The 22023-nt window shown below is 37.6% G+C and overlaps 1 protein-coding gene across 1 annotated transcript in view; it reads left to right on the top strand.

Moving 5' to 3' along the window:
• NLGN1 (neuroligin 1) overlaps positions 1-22023 on the top strand; it is a 686783-nt gene that overhangs the window by 454381 nt on the left and 210379 nt on the right. The gene's annotated exons all lie outside the window — the stretch shown is intronic.

The raw sequence follows: 22023 nt of genomic DNA, 5'->3' as shown, positions 1-22023 counted from the left end.
ATGTGGGAAGCTGGGCTTATTTGGGTGCTGTTTATAGGAGTGTAAACATGAATAGCCTTTCTGGAGGAAAGGTATCACCAGAGAGGAGCACTTATAAGACTGCCATATGACATTGGTTACACAGCAGAACTTAGCTACGCAAAACTCCTATATTTAAAATGTCACAAAGAAACAGCAACTAGTATTTTGTGGGAAATATCTTCTTATAGGAGAGAAAGGAGGCTATTTTATCAGTAGTTTCAAACCCTTTACTAGAAATTGAAACCAGTAGAAAAGCTGAAAAATTTTTTCAGATATAGTTATATGTTTAATTCTCTATTCCCAGAGGCCAAATACTATGTCCATTATTGTGCCCTGAATGTATTTGATACTAATAAATAGTTTCAGATGAATAAGTGAATAAAAAAATTAATAGAGATATGTATATATATATATACATATATATACATATGTATATATATATTAGAGAGGGGGAGCGGGGGGGTAGAGGGAGAGTGAGAAAGAGAATCTTCTTTTTTTAAGATTTTATTTATTTATTTGAGAGAGAGAGAGAGGGAGAGCACAAGTGGGATAAAGAGCAGAGGGTCAAGCAGTCTCCCCACTGAGTGTGGAGCCCTATCCCAGGACCCTGAGATCATGACCTGTGCTGAATGACGTCAGATGCTTAATGGAGACTGAGCCACCCAGGTGCCCTGGGAGAAAATCTTTTTTTTTTTTTTAAAGATTTTATTTATTTATTTGACAGAGAGAGACACAGCAAGAGAGGGAACACAAGCAGGGGGAGTGGGAGAGGGAGAAGCAGGCTCCCCGCAGAGCAGGGAGCCCGATGTGGGACTCGATCCCAGGACCCTGGGATCATGACCTGAGCCGAAGGCAGACGCTCAACCAACTGAGCCACCCAGGCGCCCCCCTGGGAGAAAATCTTAAGCAGGCTCCATACCCAGCGCAGAACCTGACATGGGGCTTGATCTCACAACCCTGAGATCATGACCTGATCCAAAATCGAGAGTCAGATACTTAACCAACTGAGCCACCCAGGCACCCCAAGGAGATAATTTTTAGAACCCTAATACCCTATATGTACATACAACCAAATGGCTAATCTTAAAAATAATGAGTTAAAAAAAAAACTCAGCTAAAATGTAGACTACTTCACAAACATTAGCCATATAAATAAAGAATAGATAAACATACAACATTGTTCCATATTTTACAAACATAACTCAGGTCATAAATCAAGCATAATGGAGTATAAGGTGGGGTAGGTTGGATTAAAGAGATGGTCAGGGATAAAAGGAGGGAATAAATAAATAGCATTAGAATACTTGTCATGACCATGTGGCATGAACTATTAGTAAGGGTTAACCCAATTCTCTGCACTTGAGATCGAATAACCAAACAAAATTCCCTCCATTATACAGCTTTTTAACAGGAAAGGCAGAACTTGAAGCTAAGTTAGAAGACTTTCAGTCCCTAATTTTACCCTCTTTCTGTATTGTGTACTGCTTTTATACTAAATAATGCCATACTACATTCATGCAATAAGGGTTATTATAATTTAAAGGCACTTATTAAGCAACACTGTGTGCAAGAGATTGATTGAATCCTAGGTGTTCAAGAAGAATATAGCTTAGAAGGGTAAGCCAAATAAAACTTGTCTAAGTTAGGTCCAGGTTCATTAAAAAAAGAAAGAAAAATTGATTTTCACTAAACCTTTAAAGCAGCATAAGCTTATCCTAAAGTTTCTGCATAGTATAACACCCAGAAGGAATTCCTAAAAATGTTATTTACCCAGTTGTGTGGCCAACCACCAATCATCCTGACAACTGCTTCCTCCAAAATTCATCTGCTGTATTCTCTCAACAGCTCCAACTTTCTCTCTCAGACCCTCTTCTCCAACTTCTGGATTTGTTTTAGTTTTTCCTCTTCCTAGTATAGCTACTTCTATTTCTTATTTTGAGCTCTTCAGCTCCACTTATAACCCTAATTGGCAAAACAAAAACCTAGCAGGTAGGGGTCAGAGGGAAAGGTTATAAATACTTACACAGGGCCACAATCCCTTTGGAGCCAGAAGTATTTCAGTATTTCAGTATTTCAGATTTTGCAGGTTTTTGGAAGAAATATGGTACATAAAAAATACCACTAAGGAGACTGGGCTGCACTAATGTAATAAAAATTACATTATTTTTTCTCTAACAAAACATATGAATATTCACACTCTATGGGATAACGATGTCAGGTCAGGTCAAGTTTTGCCCCCAAATAAATTCAGATTGGGTCAAGTTTTGCTGTAAAATAAGTTTTTAAGAGCTTGATTTTTATAGCTTTTTGAATTATGAAATTGAGGATAAGGGAATGTGGTTCTGCACATCAATCTCAAGGCTCATAATCATGAGTTAATTTGTATAAAACAAGCATTCAAATGCTTTTTTCAAGACCAGAAGAGGCATAAGAAAGAGGGGTGGGGGTGGGTAGAGATATACAAAGAACAAATGTAACAAATAGAAAAGGTAGATAGATACTAACCCAACAATAAGCAATAATTACTTCAGTGGCTAGTAGTCTAAACAGACCAATTGAAAGACAAGTTCTGAGAGTGGATTAAAAAAACAAGCCTCTAATATATGTGTCTATAAGAAACCTACTTTTAAACACAAACACTTAGATAGTTCAAAGTTAAGGGATGGTTGGGGCACCTGGGTGGCTCAGTCGTTAAGCGTCTGCCTTCGGCTCAGGTCATGATCCCAGGGTTCTGGGATCGAGCCCCGCTTCCGGCTCCCTGCTCGGTGGGGAGCCTGCTTCTCCCTCTCCCACTCCCCCTGCTTGTGTTCCCTCTCTAGCTATCTCTTTCTGTGTCAAATAAATAAATAAAATCTTAAAAAAAAATAGTTAAGGGATGGAGAAAAACATGCCATGCTAACCATAATCAAAAGAATGCTAGAGTAGCAATGTTAATTTCAGAAGTAGACAATTTCAGAACAAGGGAGATTTTCAAAGAGGAATATTATTTATAAAGCATAGCCTAACATCGTGACAGATTTTTTTCACTTAAATTATCTCATTTATTCTTCATGAAAATCCAATTAGTATATAACATCTGCTCCATGTTTGAATATAAGGATTAATAAAAATGCAAAAAATAGCATTGCATCAATTTTCTTTTATTAATACATTGAAACAGCAAACAGAAAATCAGCATTTGAAAACTGCAAACACACTCAACACACCATTATGTTTGTTAGTCTCGTATCACATTAATTATTGTCACATGAGCCTAGTCAAAACTGTTCACCGTATTACTGCTCGCAGGTAGGCAGGAGACCTAGGGAGATGAGTGATCAGCAGAACCTTTCACACTAGCCTGTTGCCATGTATGGTATGTGACCATCTTGTCTCAGAGGCTACTCTTTCTGGTAGCAATTTCCACTGTTTCCCAGTGGCCTGATGTGTTTGGTACGTGCTTAGTATGTTTCATCCGCCTGCCAAGTTTGAGTTGTCTCCACTTGATGCAGCTCCTGCCTTGGTGTCCTGCAACCGTTTATCATCCACACACATCTCACGCTGCAGAGCAGAGCTAGGAGGAGTGTGGCTTCAGTGTTGCTGGGCTGGCTAGAATCCAGGGTCTCGTTGCCAGTGATCTATAATTCTCCTTCATGAGGAAAAGGGCTGATGGTGTGGCTGGTGGAACTGCCTGAGAAATTCACATGCTGCCTAGTCTACATCTGGTTATCACTGCCCTGTACTTCAGTATTTCAGGCTACTAACCTCATTCATGGTTACATGATCCTTTGGATCCCCAATCTTCTATACTTTCCATTACAAAGCAGGTAACATATTATTTGGTCTGATGTGGGAAATGGCATGGTTTACAGTATGAGAGAGTTGGATACCTTTACAATAATGAGAGAGTTGGTGTCTTTTCATTATTAAGCATACTTAGCAATTCATTAACTTATGCAAGAATCCCAAACATTAATTTTACATTACAAATACTATTTTTTTTTAAATTGTCAATCAACTATAGAACCTTAGCAAATAATACCCAGATCAGACTTCAAAAACAAAATGAAACAAGCAAATAGTTGAGCCTGGATGTTGGTGCCACAGGCTTCCTCTACTCTTCTTGGCTTGGGTTTTTTGTACATATTAGTTTTATTTAATACACTCTTATGTAGTGATTATTATATGCCAGGTACTCTTTTAGGTCCTTTACAAGTATGAACTCATTTAATGCTTGTAACAACTGTATGAATCAGGTACTATTATTAGCCCTATTTTATTGACAAGGGCACAAGAAGCTGAAGTAGTAACATACCAAAGTCACACAATTTGAAAGTTGCAGAGCTAAGAGTCAAACCAGGCAGAGGCCATACATAATCAGAGTTGTAACCACTTCTGTGTTATATCATCTGACACACAATAGTGTATCCCCAGTGGTGAATTTCAGTACTACTTCAAGCCACACTCTTAACTTCTATGGAAACATTTTATTACTCTCTCTAACAAATCAGGATAAGGACACCCTAGATGTTTATTGATTGCAGAGGAACTTGACAAGGCATAAAGGAGTTCCGTTTTGACCCCAAACTAACAATTAAGTGGGACAGTGAAGTTTAGTGAGTTGCTCATAGAAGCCAAATGAGATTTACAGTGTTGAGAGGAACAATCTGACAAAAATTCTATTTCCCAGAGTCACACTGACTGGACCCCTTGGATAAACTTAAAACAATGTCAACTGAGTGAGGCAGTGTGGTGTAGGTGAAAGACAATAGGATGGGGATCACAAGTGCAAAGTTCTAGCCTTTCTCCTATCCTGGAATAATTGTATTATTTGGGGAGTCAGAATATAACCCTGGTTCTGAGTTGCAAACAAACTGGGTCAATTCTGGAGGCAAGCAAACCAAGTCCCCAACCTGGCTTCCCCATTTCCTCCCTGTGCATCTTTGAGGGGTATGAACATAGCTCCTTACTTTCCTTTCCTTCTGCCTTTTTTTTTTTTAATTAACTGATAACATCTAGCTGGATGAAGCAAACTTTACTTAAATGTATTTCTTTCCCCTGACAGCCAATGAAATTATAAGTAGCTATATAGTAAGTACTAGCTTTGTAACTAGGTCCAAGGCTATCTTCTGGGAATACAAAGAGCAGGAGTCTAGGTTCCTGTCTTCAAAAGCTCAGTCTAGTGGGAAAGATAGATGCTTAAGTGTGCTGAGGTGGATATAGGTCAAATTGTTAGAGATTGACAAAGAAAAGTAGTACAGAGGAAGCTTCACAGGGAAGATATTTTTTCACCTGGGCTTGAGAATGAGTGAACTGGGGGGCCCACTAGGGGGTGAACAGGATCTGAAGCTACATGGCCCGTGGGAGAAAATGTGAGAGCAAGAAGCCTGTAGAGAGATGGATAATGGAGCGGGTAATCCCACGGATTACGAAGTGGCAGGTTAACCACTGGGAAAGGTGAATTTATCAACGGTCCTCAAGGTGTGGTCTGGGCAGCCTTAGCATCACCTGGGAACTTGTTAGAAATGCATTTTTCATGACCCACATCAGACCTGCTGAATCAGAAACCCTGGGGATGGGATCCATATATACGTGATTTCACAAATTCTGCAAGTGATTTTGATGTAGGCTACATCACTGACAAGAAGTAAAAAGCAAAGTTCCTGAATACTCCCTTCTGTATGAATCCTGTTCCCTCATTTTTCAGCTGGCTCTTCCAATGTGTTCCTTTTATGCAACTAGAGACTAATAGGATAACCCCAACCCTGATTAAACATGAGGAAGTTTGAATCAAATTATAAGTGTGGAAGCTGAGAATTCCTAGGAGAAAAACTAGGGAGCAAGGCAGAAACAAATTCTATCTGATAACCCTTAGTATTTATGGAAAGAGGTTTTAAGCTATGCTTAAAGGCATGCTTTCATTCACCTCTGTTTATGTTTCAAAACTGAGTATGGCTAGTGATATTTTCTCTGTATGCTCAATTCAGAAACAAGTGTGCCACCTTACTGTCAAAGGGATGATCTCCACCAGTGTGACTAAGTTTGAGAAAACTATCTCTTGATGTTAGAGATCACCAGGTTGATGAAAGCAATAGCAATGTAATGTTCCTCTGAGCCAAAGGCTCAATAACATAGAACTCATGAGGCGCCTGGGTGACTCAGTCAGTTAAGCGTCTGACTCTTGATTTCGGCACAGGTCATGATGTTAGGGTGAGCATGGGACTCTGAGCTTAGCAGGGAGTCTGCTTGAAGATTCTCTCTCCCCCCTCCCCCCCACCCTCTCTCTCTCTAAAATAAACAAATCTTTAAAAAAAATAACATAGAGCTCATGGAACAAGTATATTTAGACAGTGCCATCACACAGAATACTATGTATTAATAAGCACGGTGAGGAAGTAGGAAGGGAAACTCTAGATATTAGCTAAGGTTGTTAAGGATGAACCTGATTTTAGTATTTCAATTTAGGGCAATAAATTTTTTTAAGGGTAAACATGTCACTAATGCTATTTTTTGCATTTCTTATACCTTTTTTTTTGCTCTGGGGTAAACCCATGAAAAGAGTAATTAATAGCAACAGATGAAGGCTAAGAGAGTGGTTTTGAGCATGTTAACTGGGTAGTAATTTCAACAATAACAAAGTACAAATGACAGTGTGATGAAATATTATTGAAGAAGGGTGTTATGAGGACTGTGGTTTTAATAGACTGAAGGAGGAATTATTGATGCAAAAAGTAAGGGCAGACATGATACCTGATATTAATGCTTCTAGTAATGATAAAAATATATTGAATGAATTTTATGACACAAATACATTTGCAAATATGGAAAATTATGTTTCTTATTCAAAGAATGTTATGAGGCATGAAGCCTCCTGAAGAATATTAACTAAAATAAGGTAATAAAGAGAGAATGTGATAGTGTAAATTTGGACAATATAATTCTCATCGGGTTTTAACTCTATAAATCTCATTTGGCTTCTATGAGCAAGTCATGGAACTTTACTACCCCACTGGATTGTTAGATTTTAGTCAAAATTGACATTTTTTAATGCAATGTCTAATTATTCTGTTGCTAGTGGACAGTTTTTTTTTTCCACTCAGTGTACTAAGCTGATTCATTGAGGTGTAAGCCGTTTCCATCTCCCCCTTGGCTCTCAACTCATTCACCATATCAAAAGGAATTAAACTATATCCTTTGTCCTTCTTGTGATGTAGGAAATGAACTCTACTTGAAATACTCCAGAAAAAGATTCTCTGCAGTAAACCACTTCTACAACTTATCCTAAAGATGGTCTTTGCATCATGTAGTGCATACTAATAATGAAGTTTAATGCCAAACTTCCTTTATCTTTCTTCTACAAGTACTGTTCAGATCGCTCCTGCATATGCCTTATCTTATGGAATATTTCTTCTAGGATACCTAATGAATCTATCATTGGTTAATTTAAGAAAATCCCTTTCTTCCAAAAAAAACTAAAAATAGCTACTACAAAGAGTTAAAGACTTGTTTTGGGGAAAAAAAATATGTTCTGGGTCTATAGCAGTCCTAAATCTCTTAAGCTTCTTTTCCTGAGTGTCCAGGTTACCTTCCATAAGCCCTACACATTCTTTTTTTTTTTTTTAAGATTTATTTATTTTAGAGAGAGAGGGAGTGCGTGAGTCGGGGAGAGGCTGAGCATGGAGTCTGATGAGGGGCTTAACGGGGGGTCAATGAAGGGCTCAATGGGGGGTTTGATCCCACAACCGTGAGATCACAACTCCAGTGGAAACCAAGAGTTGGACACTTAACCGACGAGCCACCCCGGTGCCCTAACCCTACACATTCTTAAAGAGGTCTTCCATCTCCTTTTCTAGGAAGCTGAAGAACTAAGGAAATATAGTCCAGCCCCTTCTATCTTTTTCTGTCCATACACACACTACCCAGTAATACTTGATTAATTTGCATTTTGAATTGTTCTTTAATTGTTTCATGTACCTAAGTCTTGAGAAAAAAAGCATGTGGCATTTTTCTTGTATAGGCTCCATACAAATTATCATAGTCTTGAGCATCAAAAATTGCTCTTTGAATGTAAACATAATTCTCTTAGCTAGCTCTAGTTTCAACTGAAGTTGTTACATATGATATGAGTCTCTTCAGGTTCCAGAAAACAAGAGAGGATCCCTTAGAAGCAGGTCATTTAGGAAGGAGGCATCCAGCCTTCAGTGCTGGTTACCGCATAGTTTTTACCTAAAGATCCTTAAGATAATTTTTTTTTTTTTACCTCAAAAAAGTTGATCTATGGGAAGGACTGTCTAAAATCCTTAGGTTAATATTTGTATTTTTAAAATCTTTTCATTGGCTCCAAGTGACTTTTTTTTTTCCCTTAAGGATGAAGCATTGGCGGGGGATGGGTTAGCCTGGTGATGGGTACTAGAGAGGGCACGTACTGCATGGAGCACTGGGTGTTATATGCAAACAATGAATTGTGGAACACTGCATCAAAAACTAATGATGTAATAGGTAGCAGGAGGGGAAGAATGAAGGGGGGGAAATCGGAGGGGTAGACGAACCATGAGAGATGATGGACTCTGAAAAACAAACTGAGGGTTCTAGAGGGGAGGGGGGTGGGAGGATGGGTTAGCCTGGTGATGGGTATTGAGGAGGGCACATTCTGCATGGAGCACTGGGTGTTATGCACAAACAATGAATCATGGAACACTACATCTAAAACTAATGATGCAGTGTATGGGGATAATATAAGAAAAAAAATTAAAAAAAAAAACTAATGATGTAATGTATGGTGATTAATATAACATAATAATAAAATTTTTAAAAAGGTTTGTTTAAAAAAAAGGCATTAGGTAAGAAAGATAAGTCGGTGAAGCCATTGGAGCTTACTCCTTGCAAAGGACAAAATATATACACCTGAAAAATGAAAACAGCTATAGAGTGCTTTCCAGGACAAACAAACACAGCTGGGATTCCTGGTAGTGAAGGTACCAAATACCTGGAATCATTTGTGTTCGTGGTGCCTTTGTAGGCCTGTGACTGCCTGTACTTAGGAAGATAAGGAACATTGAGTGGTAACAATTTTGTGCTTAAGAATGTGGGAAACTAAAGTAAAATAGGCAAGACCTTCAAGCTGCAGCAACAGTAGCTGGAAAGTTCGTTGAATTTGAGCTACTGATAAGCCCAGAATAGAAATAAGGCCAATCCTCTGATGTTCCAACCACTTTCCTGAAAATGATCTTTCTGAGGTCAGTATTCACAATTCCCACAATTCAAAGGCATTTTCTTCTGTCCTAGTTCTCCTTGACTTTCCATAACATTTGACACTGGCTCCCAGTCATTCAGGAGACTCTCAGTTGACCTGCTACATTCTTCTGTTCTCTTTCTTTTTGTCTGCTCCTTCTCTCTTTTGAGAGAAAAGGGGCTGGGGGCCAAAAAAGGCTGAACGTCCACATGGATCTACTGATGAGCTCTGTGTGTTATGAAGAAAGTGAGGGAAAAGGAAGTCTGTCACTAGGAGACGTCAAGGATATCCTTCAAAGAAACTCTGGCAAGTGACTCCAACCCTGTACAGGAGGATGAGAAGTTGAAAGTAAGGTTGGAGAATCTGAAGTGGATTCTAGACTCCTCTGAAAGGAGCTTCCTGTGACCCTGAAGGGGAATGCAGGTGAAGTAAAGGATGAAAGAACCAACACTTATTGGAGATCAACTTTGTGTGGACCACCTCATTCATTCATCTTAAAAGGAAAAATTGATAAACTACATCAAAATGTAAAACTTCTGCTCATGAAAGGACACCACTGAGAAAATGAATAAGTATCCAGAGTGAGAAAAAATATTTGCAAAATATATATCTAAGATGTCATTGTCTCATTTTATCTCTGAAAAATTCTTTAGGTAGCAATTTTAAGTCACCCTTTTCCAGAAGATGAAAGAACATCAGAAAGTTTTTATTTTTTCAACAATTTTTTAGGAAAATTTTCAAACATCAATAGGTTGAAAGAATTTTACAGTAAACATTCATATATCTATTACTATTTTCCCCTTTTTTATTGTTGAGTGTATTCTATCCCATTATAGTACAGTTTATTTATTCATTCTCCTATTTTTGTTTTTGTGTTTTTAAGTCGACCCCACGCCCAACACGGAGCTCAAACTCACAGCCCTGAGATTTAGTTTTTTTAATTGTTTTCCCTTGTTTGCTTATTAATGCATCCTGTAGCTCTGCACTGGCGCATGGGAAATGGGGCTGTGCAAAAGGTGTGGGATTTGCTGGTCATCTTATAGGTACAGTGGCCCCAGTGTGACATTTCTTGGACTCCAGTTACCTCCTGTTTCTGTGTTTGAGCCCATATTACTAGGTGCTCCACACGTGCTTTTCTGTGCTTACATGGAATAAAGAAAACAATTTCATTGCAACTTTGTATTTGTTTCCTAAAGATTTTATCTCAGGAAATATAGGCTTATACTTTATTTCATAAGGTGCTCCCTGCACTCATGCTGCCTACTTTATAATACTGAGGTAAAGATCAAACAAAATTGTTGAATTAATTATAAGTCTGTGAAGTATCAGGGGGGAATTCCACTGCTGACCAAGGTATTAGGCTTTCATTCCTTAATTTTATTTAGTGTGGTTTTCATCCATCCAACGAATTTCATAGGAGCTAATAGTAAGTATCTATGAAATTTGTTCAGTATATTTGAAGGAATGTTTTTAAAGTTTTTGAAAAGTTAAAAACAAATTTAAAAATTTGATCTCAGTGTTGTGAGATTGAGCCCCGTGTGGGGCTCTGTGCTGGGCCTGGAGCCTGCCTAAGTTTCTCTCTCTCCTTCTCTCTGGGCCCCTTCCTGACCCCACCTTAAAAAAGAAAGAACGAAAGGAAGAAAGGAAGAAAGGAAGAAAGAAAGAAAGAAAGAGAAAGAAAGAAGAAAGAAAGAAAGAAAGAAAGAAAGAAAGAAAGAAAGAAAGAAAGAAAGAAAGAAAGAAAGAAAGAAAGAAAGAAAGAAAGAAAGAAAGAAAGAAAGAAAGAAAGAAAGAAAGAAAGAAAGAAAGGAAGGAAGAAAGAAAGAAAGAGAAAGAAACCAAAAGGGACACTAGGGTTCAAAATAGAGGCTCTGAGGTCTTACACACTTGCTATGTGTAGGCAAAGACTGGAATATGAACTTTCTAGAAGGCAATAAGAAGGAGATCTGATCATTTGTTACAGAAAGTCTAACTAAAGCCATTGCAAAGGAAGAAACCCATCTATTCTCAGAACTCAGCAAGGAAAGAAATGATTTTTATCTATCTTCAAGAAGAGAACATTGTGGGAGTCAACATCCTCAACACATTATTGTTATAAACACAACAAATTTCATAGAATTGTTTTAAGACATCCTCTCAGATGAGCTGCTGGTTTAATATTAACTTGATCTGCAGATCAGTTGTGTTGTGTAATTTTGGACCCGTGTCTTGCCCTTTCTAAGCTTTAGTTTTCCCATGTGCACACTGAGATCAGATTGATTAGATGATTTCGAGAAGAAAATTTGGCCTAATGTGCCAAAGAGAGGTGAAGTCATTTGTGTCAATGATGGAAAGGAATTTTGGAGGAAGAGGTACTAAGTTTGGTCACATAAAAGTTGACATCCTAGGGGCGCATGGGTGGCTTGGTCGTTAAGCGTCTGCCTTCGGCTCATGGGATCGAGCCCCGCATCGGGCTCCCTGTTCCACAGGAAGCCTGCTTCTCCCTCTCCGACTCCCCCTGCTTGTGTTCCCTCTCTCGCTGTCTCTCTCTCTGTCAAATAAATAAATAAAATCTTTAAAAAAAAAAAAGTTGACATCCTAGCAGAAATTTTGAAGAGTCATTTAAAAAGAAGGCAACAGAGAATGATCAGGGCTGAAACAACAACAACAACAACAACAACAACAAACAACCTTGTAGGTTAGTGTCATGTGTCACAAGCTACAGCTATGAGAGAAAGAACTTCTCCTGGAGGGTATGTGTAAATAAGAAACAAGAATCAATCCATGGGATGGCTGTACTAATCCATAAGGAATGCCAGAATTAAGAGATGAAAGAGGAACCAACAATAGTGATACAGAAAAACAGAGTTCAAGAATTTAAAGAGGATACAATGATAAATGATGATTTTATGAACTGTAATGAAAAAGAATACTTGAGGATAGGATATGTTAAGTCTGATGAAATATAATTAATGAAGTCAAGTTAAATACATAGAGAATTTTTATTAGATAAGTAATTATAGGTGCTAGATAACACTGAAGGTTTTGTAAAATAAGGCAAATAGTTATTGCTTTAAAATTTTTTTTTCCTAGAAAAATATTTTATAATCCATGAAAAATGATTAAAAAAAAACAGAAAGTAAGTTAGACTATCATAAATGCCAAAAGACAAGTACAATTTTCTGCACCTTTGAAAAAGGTAGGTTACATATAGCTAGCAGATCCAGGATGGAATTCATAGAATTAAAATATTCAAAATGATCCCCAAAGAACAAAGTGACAGGATTAGACCGGAGACGAGGAGACAGTGTTTCTGAGTATCAGAAGTGGCATGGGCAAAGACTTGGAAGTGGGAAAGTTTGAGGCTTTCAGGGAAGAGCTAGTAACTATGTTGGTGAAGTAGAGTATTAGAGTATATATAAAGCAGTCATTGATATATCTGAAAAACTTAGGTTGACATCCTCGAATGCTAATGTAAGAAAAGTTCAATTTAATTTGCTGGGTGATAAGAAGCTATTGAAGGTTTAAAAACCAGTAAGTGGTATGATCAGAGGAGTTCTTCAGGAAGACACATCTGTCAGTAATAGGTTAGACAAAATAGAGCAGAATTCAAGCAACGAGAGTCTGGGATGGGAGGTCTTAGTAGGAAGTCCAGTTATGGCATAGTGGAGGTGGCCTAAGCCGGGAGAGTTGCAGTGGGAATGGAAAGAAGAGGACTGAGAGAGCTAACAAACTTGGCCAGCAATTGAATGTCAGTTTGTAACTACTGGAAAATGACAGTGTGACCTAAGGCTAATTCCCTATCTCCAGTGCCATCTTTCTTACTTAGGAAAAATGGATTATGGTGTTTGCTTCTACCTATCTCAGAAATGCTGTCAGAATTGATTACACATATTTCCCCAAAGTAATCTAAGGTGCTTTAATTTGCTGGAACTGGACAGTATGTAAATACGATTATTCATCATGTCTAAAAGAGGATACAGAATGATGGATGTGCCAGGCCAACACGAGAGAACTGTTTAAGAATATTGAGAGAAAAAGAAGCTAGATAATCAATATGATGCTTAATGTGGAAGGCTAAAGACAGTGATAGAAAGATACTGAGTAAAAGGGAAATAGAAGAGGATAATGCATTTAGGAGTTAAGAATGATGAAAGAGTGCTAAGTTACCTTAAATAATTTCAAGAGGAAAAGTGAGTATTTTAGGTTCACTGTTCAATATTAAGAAGTAAGGAGAAAAATGTTTAAAATAAAAATTTGAGGCCATTTGTAGCATTTATGAAAAGGAATCAGAAAAATTATGCATATAGGTATACATTCTGAATTCTATACCAAAAATGAACAATACTTTATGTACAGCTGCATTATAGAATAACATTGTATTTTAAAGACTAATCACTAGATCTAGAGGTCACTGACTAGAATTCAAAAGGATGGGCACTGTTATAGGCTATTGTGGTATTGATATTAGGGGATAGACCCTTGGAGTGCCTGGAAAAATCACATTTGGCTCTTACCTACATTGATGACCATGAAAAGAAACAACTCCCACTCAGTTAAATTTGGATTTTGAAACTTTTTTTTTTTTGCTTTTTCCTAGCATGATTACATATCAGATTGACCTACTATTTATCATAGCTTGAAAGTCTGTGATAAACCATTAGAAAACAGTACATCATTTTGCATTAAATAAGCTATGGCTCAGTTTGACAACTAATGTGGCTTGGTGCAGAGAGGAGGCTCTGCTTTCGTTTGAAAGATGAAGTTGGTCTCTAGGGCCTTCCCTCAACTTTGCAGGAACCTTACCATCCCAGCTGTTTGGTCTTTTCCTGACCAAAGGTTTCTTTAAAACTTTTTCTTCTCTCAGCTCATAATATCTTTAAGGGAAACTCATGAATGTTGAAGGAAATTCTTGAATCAGAGGAGGGAAGCTATAATGGTGAAATGGGGACTAGAGCTATTTATTGCTCTAAGGGTTAGTAGTGTTACTTCCGTCTATTTGTCTCAGTTGATCATGAGGACTCCAACCAGAGAGAAGAGAGCTCCAGACTGAAAGGTCAGATATTGGGAAAGGTTTGGCTGACTAGAATTCTACAACCAGTGAAGCATTGTCAAGGGATGCCTCCAGCAATGCTTGTAAGGATGTTGTCGGTACAATTCCTAGAAACTACAAGGGCATTTCACAGGAGGTTAGGATTTGGTGGGTGTGTAAAATTACCGAGTCCACAGTTTTCAGAGTTCTGTGAGAATCTAATGTTTCTTAGACTTGCCTCATGGCCAAATGCAGAAGTTAAGAAACCAAGTAGGAGGGCCTCTAGTTCCCGCCTTCTGATTCTACCACACCAACTCTGCTTTTACTTGTTTTATGTACTGGGGTTCCAGGTATTAGGAAACAAGAGATTCTACTCTTCAAAGGTGTTTTCTTAGACAAAGTAACTGGGATTCAGGGAGTCACAGTGACTCACCTAAAGTTGGTTTCCGATTCCAGGTGCCATTCACAATGTTATTGTGCTGATTTGTGAAGAGTCCCAAGTGGATTCAGTTTTATAGCCGCAATTTAAGAGACATAAATGAAGATTTGGCATGTCACCTTTCAGGGGTTGCCAAGTCTGGGGTTTCACTGATGAGATGTTCCATTCTCTCCTTTGTGTGCTGGTCAACTACCACAGACACCAAAGAGAGCTCCCATTTACTTTGTTTGAATTGGCTTTCGCTGTAGCAGAATTAACTGGCTGCAGGGAAGATTTCTTACAATCAGTTTGGAATGGCTCTGACTTTCTTTTACCCTTATGTATGGCAATCAACTCTACATGGATGCCTGGAGGATGCTTCAGGGATTGGAGGATATGAATGGGACTGAAAAGCTTACAAACCAGGGCATGTCACAAAAACTGAAGGAAAGGGTAATTATGGAACTTGGGGTTATGGGGAGAACTAATGGGATCAAACTAATAAAAGGAGATGTTCCTCTAGAGTAAGTGACATTAACTTGTGTGAGAGCCTCAGAAAGACTGTGGAATTATGCTTTGTGTCATTAAAATTTTTATCCCACCCACCCACAGGTGGAAAGTATACCCCTGGCAGACAGTTGAGCTTCATATGCTTTGGCTCTATATAATTTTCCATTTGTCTGAATAAAGATGCAATACAATGCTGTTGAAAAGAGATGTAGATTTATGGGCTTCACAGTAATAGCTCTAGATACTTGAGTTCTCTGCCTTTCCAGTACCAATAAAGATCCTCTTCCTCTCTATGGAGAAATTTAGTTTTTCATGTAGCATAATCTGTTTTAACACGTAGCTGAAGGCGCACAAACTTCAAGCAATTCTTCAGTAAGATGTTAATTTCTTCTTTTACTTGCAGCCCCACACTCATATTGAGATGTCACTGGGCTTGCTTTTTTTTTTTTTCTATGAACCAGTTTACGAATGTTCCAGGTAGGAAATGTAAAATGAGAGTATCGTTTCAAGCTGGAGCAAAGGGAGGGCATGTGTTGCATAGGGGCAAAATTACTCAGTGCATTAATTTGTAGTACATGTGTTAAGACTTACTCTGACATAATTCTGGGTTCAAATGGAACTAACCAAATTTATGTGATGGGGAGCCTTGAGGCTAATATTTTATCATTTATTTAAACTCTCATCTTATTAGTCTTTAATAGGACAAAGGTGAGGTAATTGGGTGCTTCTTTTAGAGGGTATAGAGTTTTAACGTCTGTGTCACTGATATTAATGGCAGAGATCTGTGAGATTTTCAGTACTGTGGATCTGACAACAAAATTCACAATCAAGAGACTTCTAAGAAGATCCCCAGTTTGGCTTAATCAGTAGAGATTATTGTATTACATTGCTAAATGCTTTGGGCAAGTAGCAGCAATGCTCACTCTATCAACAATGCTTCTGAAAAAATAGATGTGGCAGTAATGTTTTATAGCTAACTAATTGCTACCTTATCCGGGGAGAACCATTATGGAATGGGGTTATTTGTACTCCATGCCTATCTTCCTGCAATTCCCAAAGCACATGTATAGGACTTTATAGAGTTATTGCATTCTGTCAGAGCAATATTGATGGTGGAGTGTTGAAGAAAGTGTCCTGAAATTGACATTAAAAAAGTTGGGTGAGTCTCTTGCCTTAAAGATTTAATATCATGTAATTAAGGGCCAATTCCTCAATATCTCTGAGTTTCAGTGTGTTCATCAATAATATAGGAGTAAAATTCCTTATAATACTCAGATCTCGGTGCTGTTATGCTAACAAAATATGATGATGAAAGTGAAAGTATTTTGTAAACTGTGAGGCAAGAGACAAATGTTCATTGTTATATATTTTTTAGATCTATGCTTTTAGTGGTCTTAACACAATTTTATTAACTATAAATGCACCATTTAAAACTGGCTCCATATTTATATACAGTTTTGACATCTTAATTGATTGTACTCTTTTCAGCTGGCTTTACTGGACTTCTATAAGTCTGAAACCATTCCAAGTAAACCTTTGTATACTGTTGAAGTCATTGTTTTGATGGATTCATGTATGGAAACGGAACAATAGGGAGTGGGTAAAGCTAAATGATCATTGAACTCCAAGTGCTAACATTTAAGAATTGTTTCCCTTTCTGCTTTGACCCTTCCTTTTTTTCTTTGTTCTTCCTGGAGTCGTCTGTCTATATTCTCTTTTCCTATTCCCTAACATTTATCTTTCTTTCCTAACCTTTACTCTTCAATTCCTCCTTTGTCTCATTTTGCTCCTTTCTCCTTGGGTGTCTAGTTATTAGAAAAGAAAATTCACAACATTGCCTAAAATTGATTAAAATTTTTGCCTTTCTTTAGTACTATTGAAAATTCTAAAATGTTCAATATAGGGAACATATTTATGCCAAACTTCTTAAATATTTTTTTTCATATTCAATACAAATCTGAACAGCTTTCTAAAATTTAAGTAGTCTTGAAAAGATCACTGGAACTTTTAGGGGCTAATTTGTTCAAAGTATGACTTTATTGTGAACCCCAAGTATGGCTCCTTCCTCTGTGTCCACTAACACCACTTGACAATAGAGACTGGGTCTATTTCATGGCCCTATCCCCTGTGCTGGCCTGGAGCTCTAAGTTACTGAACAAAGTGGAAAATTGACAGATCAGGTAAACCTATGTGTGTTTTCACAACAGCACTAATACATCAAGAAAGCCTCAAATGCTACATGGAGCCCAACTAGGCTCTTACAATGCAGGAAATCACACACATGCACAAATAATTTTATTCAAAAAGCATTTGACAGCACAAACCTGGACTGTTGTGAGGAATACAGAGATGTCTAAATTAAAATCAGTCATGGACAAAGAGTTTATAATCCTAAAGAACAGATTAAACGAGTTCTATAATAAACCTGTTCTATTGATGATCTGACTCTCCCTTTCCTCTCTTGGTTTCTCGCCATCCCACCTTCCTGTGTGTCAGAGGTTCTAAATCAGTGCTTCTCAAACTGGGTTGTAGGACCTGTTGCTTTTCTTTGTTTTATGCCTAATCCAAGTGGGCATGTCCATGGTCCTACTGCACGTGACTAGGATACTGCTCATGCCACATGTGACTCACTATACTAGTTCGACAATACAAGAACTGATCTATACCATATTCAAGGCAACAGTGAGTCCACTGATGCTTTCATGTCACAACAGGGTCAACTTTCCATAACCGTTTCTATACACTTACTCCCAATCTCTGAATTTATTTCTTGCAGACAGTCTGCCATTGAGGTGGTGGATCATAGTCTTAAGCAACACTCTTTTTTTTTTTTAAGATTTTATTTATTTTTTGACAGAGAGAAAGACAGCGAGAGAGGGAACACAAGCAGCAGGGATAGTGGGTGAGGGAGAAGCAGGATTCACAGAGCAAGGAACGCGATGCAGGGCTCAATCCAAGGACCCTGGGATCATGACCTGAGCCAAAGGCAGACGCTTAATGACTGAGCCACCCAGGCACCCCTAAGCAACACTCTTAAAATTAGTTGCAATTTGCAAACTGTGTGGCACCCTCTGCCGTTCCACTTGTGGTTTCTCCTTCCTGGAATGAGCCTGACTTCTCCTGACTAATCCCTGACTTGCCTATCAAAACTCAGAATGTCAAGTTACCTCTTCCAGAAAGCCTTCCAAGACTATGATTCAAAGCCCCATTACTATGCTTATCCTCTGCATATTTCACTTGCATTTGACCAAGTAGGTTCACTTCTCTGAGTATGAACTTCTTAAAGGCCTGTTTTTCTCTCCAGTGTCTAAAAATGCCTGGTGGTCATCATTGACATTTAATATGTAATTACTGAATAAATGAACACCAAATGAACCAAAAGGCATATAAATGGCTCTGGCAAAACAGAATAGGGAGGTTTTAATTCTGGTTGAAGAAAATAGAGAAAATTTCACTCAAGAAGCAGTATTTGAACTAGCCGTAGAGAGAAGAAGGTAGTAAGCATCAGAAGGAGGAACATATTTTAGGCTGTAGAAATGGCAAGGGGAAAAAAAAAAAGCATTGATTGTGAATTTATGATATGATCAAGAAACTGTGACTTGTCTTGTGCAGCTAGAATTGTGGGCCTCTGGCAGATAAAAGCTAGAGAGAAATCTGGAGAAGGAAACATTTGGACTTAACTTGTAGGATGTGTGAAAACATTAAAGATTTGGGGCATTTTAGAAAGATTCATTCATGTGTTCAGTTCACATCTCTTAAGCAACAACTGAATGCCATGTACTGTGTTCTGTCCTGCTCCTAAAACATAATCCCCATCTTCAAACAGCTAGTGGAGTCGTCAGACAAGCAACAATGGAAATTATCTCAAGGTTTTTGGTGAGAATTAAATAATTTGACATGTATAAAACAGTTAAAACATCATTTGACACACTATAAGCATTCCATATATGTTACTGGTAATTAATTGTCCCCATTCTTGACTTTTTTCCCCTTAATCTTATCAATAAATTCATAAAATCATATCAACATTCTTAATGTCAGGTATGTATATTCAGTAAAACTGGACATTGAATTTGCTTTGTATGACTCTTTTAGAAGTAGGTTACAGCCAGTTGTATCTGTCTCAATAGAATCTAAGTATAAATTGTGTTTTTCAGTAAGTGCTAATATGTGTTGAAAGCAGATGACATGCCAAGTATTGTGCTCAGGGTTTTACATGTGTCATCTCTACGATTTAATCCTCACATCCCTATGAAGCAGATACTATGATTACGTTCTTTTTAAACATGAGGAACCTAAAGCTCAAATAAACTAAATAATTTGCACAAGAGAATTTGAGCACAGGTCTACCCCCAGAAATCAAGCCCTAAAGTGACATCTTAGAGCAAATAAATCCAGAAATACATTTGGATATTTCATAGCAATATGATAAGTATATTGGGTGATTCCTCATGTCTGTGTTTTCCCCCTACATCATGCTTCATTCTCTTTGAAATGTATTTTCTTACTAAGAGCAGCATAGGTTTGCTTTCTCTCTTTTTTCAGATTTAGGTTCTGGGGGTTCTGAAGGCAGTTCATACGGATGGGAAGAAAGTTGAACTGGAAGATCTTTTTTAATCTTTTCCTTCGAGAATAAATTTTTTTCTCTTTATTGAATTATAGGTAATATAAAATTATTATCAGTCACATGTCATTTAAACAAATAGTCTAGTTGGGTTTTCTTTCCTACTAATTCAAGGTCATAATTTTCTTAAAAGGTGAGTAAACCTTAAAGATAAATGGCCATTTCTGTTTTTATTTTCCTGTAATGAACCATTTAATAAAACATTAAATTTCTCTATGTCATTTGCAAATAAGCTCAAGTGCTATATTTCAGATTTAAGGAAACCATTCTCCTTTCAGGTGGTTTTAATAAATTGAGAAGATTTTTCATTTATTATGGTAAACATGAACTTGATCAAATTAATAATAAAGAGCTTCTAATTCATCTTTGGATGCTTGCATTCCCCTGGGGAATACTATTTTTATAAAAGGCCTTTTAAGCCATGTATATATTCTTTTTCCTGTTTTTCTACCTTAAGATTAATTACTTGCTGATTGACATTTTGAGTTGGGTCCTATTTCCCTACCGCCTAATTATATCCAATCATTTCGTTATCCTTCCATAATTTCATGACAATTCTACTGAAAGTATTGTGACTGTAGATTGATGTTCCACGGCTTCTTATATTCTTGTAATTTAGGGCCTATTAATGGCAGACTGGGGAAAGAAAACGGAAGAACTTAATTGGTTTTAAATTGCCCTTAGATTGTAATTAGTGGAGAAAAGAAGTAAGTCATAACTTAGGTATTTTTTATCACAATAAAATTTAGAGGTGTTGATCTGTCAGGGCACTATTTTTGGTAGGGGAGAGGGAACCTTCTGGTAATTAGACATGTGTTAATACTGCAATGCTGAGCAGGAAAAAAAAGCCAGCACCTGTGGACATGCTGATGAGCTTCAATATGAAGGGACTCCTGGGCATCCCATGCTAGCAATCCAGTCCCAGGTCTGGGGGTGGCCAGGGAGAAAGGTAAGACTATAATTGTATATACATATGAAAACTTTCACCAAGCCACAGGGCATGGAAATCAGTTGCTTGGCAACTTGATTTGAAGAATGCCCCTCTATAAAGTCTTCTCAACTTCCGCATATATTATCATTACCACAAAAAGCCAGCTCTGGCTGAAAGTAACATTGATCCTGCCATGGTCTTGGTGTGGATGTCAGTGGGAGGGAGGGCAATCTGGCTGCCCTCTATTACATCTATTAACCATTGATTTTTCTGAGTTGGTTCTGCTTATCTGACTTGCTAGATGGGGTCCCTTTTTTTTTTTTTTAAACCTCAGCTCTCCATCTGCATCCCTAGTACAACTCAGTCAAATAGGATAACCTTCCCATATAGAGAAGAAATCATCTTCAGGCAAGGGAACTGAAGTTGTTGAACTCCCTGAGTATAATTACAAAGCCAGCTCTGCTTATGGAGGGTAAACAATTTCCTTTAATTTGCTAAGTCCTTCTACCTCTTTTACAATAGGAAGGAGATACTGTTAGATGTAGAAGAGAAATCTTTGTGAAGTCAGATGTGGAAGGAAGAGTAAAAGATTTGGATTGGCATTATCCCAGGGCATTGATTGTGATTTTGAGGGAAGAGAGAGTTGTAGCTAAGATGATTTCTTTACATTTGCAGTGAAGTGACTGTAGAATGCAGTAACAATACAGATGGCAAGTGGTAACAAGGCAGGTAAGAATATATTTACCAGTATTTTTTATGCCTCCTTTGTCAAGTGAATGAGTTCAGAGCCTTTTGTATTATTATTCATGTATAAGCAGTCTGTGCATGGGAAATTAGCTAGAGAGGCAGTTATTTTCACAGTTGACTTTTTAGAATTATGAAAATTTAACTTCTTTAACTCCATTTACTTATACACCATTTTGACACCTTCTGTAATGAAATTTTATGACAAAGTAAAGCATTTATACTGAAGAGCACCTGTTTCAGTTAAATTAGATAAAAGTGCATGAATTGGACACACTTCCCATCTCATTGCAGATGAATCTCACTTTTACAGATTTTGGAAAAGAGCATTAGGAGTGCCATGTTACATACAACACTAATAGAGAGATTCATGTATATCATCCTGCCTCTTTCTTGCCATTTCCCAGGGCCCATCAAATTTCCTGAAACACAGTAAGTAGATATTCACATATTTGTCGAAGAATTCATAGGGTAAAGAGGTGAATACTAATCAAAAAACTATTGAAGGACTTTGTGTCATAAATCAACCTGCATATATATTTTAAATATTAAC

Source organism: Mirounga angustirostris, unplaced genomic scaffold (assembly GCF_029215605.1).
Source record: "Mirounga angustirostris isolate CCGP_5_RB_7025 unplaced genomic scaffold, mMirAng1.0.hap1 SCAF_1, whole genome shotgun sequence".
In the NCBI taxonomy this organism is placed as follows: domain Eukaryota; kingdom Metazoa; phylum Chordata; class Mammalia; order Carnivora; family Phocidae; genus Mirounga; species Mirounga angustirostris.
Note: the sequence above shows the minus strand (reverse complement) of the source record. Positions and strands in the feature narration are given on the sequence as shown.